Here is a 3,752-nt window from a genome sequence, read left to right as displayed (position 1 = left end):
CAATCTCAATATATAACATTTGGCTCAATAAGTAAAATTTGGTTTGGAAATATAGTGATTAAAATAAAATAACAAATATAATATGTCTAAATGCATGATAAAATTATCAAGATTCAAATGTTCTCAAACTATTACTAGAGGATTATTAGTTAAACGACACTGTAAAGATCTCACAGTTTTGGCTCAGTATATGAGTGATTGAAAGAAAGTGTAATAATTGAGGCAATAAATAAAAATAAAAGGACCTGCCATAAGATTGTATATAAGTGTCTTATACCTAAAGACAAAATTACTTCCCTAGAGTAAACAGGAACTTTTATGACTTGGCCATTGTTTCAGCCTTCATCTCATCCACTGTTCATGTTCTGTACACTGTTCTGATCAGAGCATGTGTCCTTAAACAGATCAGAACATTCACTAGTAGTACTTCTTGCTGCTTCTGCTTAGAATAAACCCCTTTCAACCACCTGATTAACTCATTCTCTCTTTTAAGACTCAGCTGTATCTGAAAAATCCTTCTGTTGCAGTCCTTCCTAGCAAAAACTTTAGGCCCTTACTGGTGTTTAAAAACAAAAAAAAAAAAAAAAAAGAAAGAAAGAAAATGGAGACCAGCCTTGAAAATCCCTGAGCAGACAAAACCATTTCAGTCATACAAACAAGTTTAATTTAGCTTATTTTGCCAGAATAACATGACCTGGATCATTTCATGCTTAAGCCTCTGGAAATCATAAGCAAAATTTAAACTCTTTCCAAGGTTGATATAAGTGAACCACTGACCAATTCCCTACCACTTAAGAAAATGCCAATATTACAACCAGTCACCATGGAGAAAAATAATCATTGCTTTTTTCTTTCTATAAGTTGCTTTTAAAAAATATACCCTCAGCCTCATTTTACGTTTTAGTTTAAGTGTCCCCAGTTTGCAGATTGGTTTTTTCTTCTTCTTTATTTTTGGGGGTGGGGGTGGGAGAGAGGTTTCAGAGGGAGAAGGAGAGAGAGATTCTTTTTTTTTTTTTAAACATTTGAAATTTTATTTAAAAACAAACAAACAAACAAACATCACAACCATGAACATTGTTACAGTTAGAGGCCCTCTTGGTTCTCCACAATGATACTGAGCATGCTCACAAGGGGTTCCCATTGTTTAGTCTTTAGTTAAACAACCATCTTTAAAAGAAGGGAAAAAAACTCGGCACACTACCATTTAACTTGTTTAAATGTTTCTTCACAAATGGTGAAAAATACTAAAGTACAGACAAGGAATAATCATAATGTTGTGGCCAACATTATAAATATGGAATTATAAATTAAAAACATTTTCTGGTTTAAAAAATAAATCTGTTAGTCAATGCAGCTCTGCGGGGTCTCTGCGTCTAGTAGGGCCGGTCTCTGCGCTCCTGACGGTGCTCGCCTTTATCCATTTTTCCAGGTCCTCCACGCCCGCCTCTGTTTCCTCCCATCTGTTCCATCAAAGGTCCAGGGGGCCCACCAGGGCCGCCTCTGCCACGGTCACCGCCCGGGGGCGGGAAGGGTGGTGGAAGGAAGCCTTCAGGCTTCGGGGCCTTACACTGGTTGCATTCTGTTCTCCAGGCGAAGTTCTGGTTTCCACACCCCGGATTGGGGCACTGCCAGTCCCCAGCTCGGTGCTGGACGCTTCCTCCTCCAGATGGGTTCCCTCGGGAACCCCTGGGTCCTCTTGGGGGAAAGCCACCTCTGTCTCCTCCACGGCCTCCCATACGACCCATGGGGCCCCCAGGACCTCCTGGGCCCCTGGACCTCCACGGAGTGGCGGTGGCATCCCTCTGCCCTCACCGGGAGGCATACCACCCCGCATGCTGTTCATTGGAGGTTTCTTCTGAGCAAGAGAAACCTTAAGTTTGCTTCCTTGAAAATCTTTCCCATCAAACCACTCCACAGCAGCCTTGGCAGTTGGTGGGTCTTCAGAGGACACTGTAGTATCACCTTTGGGCTTTCCTGTTTCCTTGTCCAAGTAGATATGGATCATGGGTTGTCCGGTTCTCTTGTTCATCTTAACAACTCCACACTGCTTAAAAGAAGTCAGCCAGATCATCTAGAGTCACATTGTCATTTAAGCCTTGCACATAAATTGCACTGTTGTCAGAGTCTTCATCTGGATCTACAGGTGGGCCTAGATCAAGATCTGGTCCTTCATCCATGGGTCCACCAGGCTTATGTAGCCACCTCGCTCTCCAGCACTGCCCATTCCACCGCGTCCTCCTCCCCGCCCACCCCTGCTCATGCCTCCACGATCAAATCCCCCTCTTCCCCTGCCTCGGTTATCAGGGCCACTCATGCTCCATTTCTCTCCTGGTCCAGAAAATCCTCCAGACTCCTGCCCATAAACACCCATGCTACTGTGGTGGTCCTGTCGGAATGAACTCTGCTACCTGTAGCTGCTGCTCTGTTGACTATATTGACTTGTAGCCTGGCTGTAGGATCCAGTTTGGGCGGGATAACTAGTGGGCGGCTGTTGCCCATAGCTGCTTTGTTGACCATAGCTACTCTGCTGTCCATAGCTGCTCGGCTGCCCATGGGTGTTCTGCTGAGAGTAACTGCTCTGATCATAACTAGTCGGCTGTGTAGAGGAGTAGCTGGTAGGAGGATAAGATGATGGTGCTGTGACTGGCTGCATGGGGTAGCTCCCAGGTACCTGGGGATAACTGTAGTTACTCTGTCCATATCCTAGGCTGGGCTGGTTGTAACTCCCTGTGCTAGATTGAGGTTGACTAGTCTCAGTGGGTTTGTTACCATCCTGTGGTCTTGCAGGTGCGGTGGCTGCTGGCTGCTGCCCATAGGCTGGGTAAGCAAGCTGAGTGCCATATGCAGACTGAGCTGCATAGGAGGCCTGGGTGGTAGTGACCGTAGCAGTGGTGGTATCATAAGCACCAGTGTCGTACCGTACCCCTGGACAGGCTGACTGTATGCCTGGGGGGCAGTTGGAGTAGTATAACCAGCGGGAGGCTGTCCATAAGAAGTTGCATAGGCGGTCTGCCCATAGGTCACAGTGGTCTGAGCCTGGGTATAGCTGACATCAGTGGGCTGTCCATAGGTTCCATAACTCTGCTGCCCATATGCCTGGGTGGTCTGTGCATATCCTGGAGTTGGTTGGGCAGTGTATGCACTGTTGCCCTGCTGGGCTGCAGCTTGGCTGTAGGTACTGTAATCTGTGGACGCCATTTTCTCTCCTTCCCTCTCATTCTCTCAACGTCCGTCTCCCTCTCGCTTTCCCTCTAGGGGCCTGAGAGAGAGATTCTTAAGCATGTTCATAAGCATTGAGCCCAAGGCAGATTTCCATCTTCATGCCCCTGAGATCATGACCTCAGCTGAAATCCAGAGTTGGGCACTTAACCAACTGAACCACACAGGCAGTCCATGCAAACTGCCTTTTTGGTATGTGCACAATAAATTTATACTGATCACTACTTTGGTGATTTGTTAGTTTTACTTTGGCTTTTCTGAACTTTTGGCATCTGACTTGGTTATGGTCAGGAGTTAGTGGCACCTTCTTTGTCTGGTGGCCAGTGATTTCTCCTGGCTGGTTCATGGCATTAAAATATTTGGCTTACAATTTTTAAATGTGTTAGAAAAAACAAAATATGAAATAGTGTTTTATAGTCAAATTATCTCTTCACTCATCCCCACATTCATGAAGCAGGCAGACTTTCTTGCACTCAATTTCACCTGGGATAGGTTATGATTCTTCTCTGAAGATGAAGCTGGCTGAAGGTACT

At 45.4% G+C, this 3,752-nt stretch overlaps 1 pseudogene; it reads right to left on the bottom strand.

The window, feature by feature from the left end:
* Positions 1-1,204: 1,204 nt before the first annotated feature.
* Positions 1,205-3,198, bottom strand: LOC112916036 (RNA-binding protein EWS pseudogene; annotated as a pseudogene).
* Between the last annotated feature and the right edge of the window lie 554 nt (positions 3,199-3,752).

The sequence above is a fragment of the Vulpes vulpes genome, chromosome 13 (assembly GCF_048418805.1).
Source record: "Vulpes vulpes isolate BD-2025 chromosome 13, VulVul3, whole genome shotgun sequence".
Taxonomy (NCBI): Eukaryota; Metazoa; Chordata; class Mammalia; order Carnivora; family Canidae; genus Vulpes; species Vulpes vulpes.
Note: the sequence above shows the minus strand (reverse complement) of the source record. Positions and strands in the feature narration are given on the sequence as shown.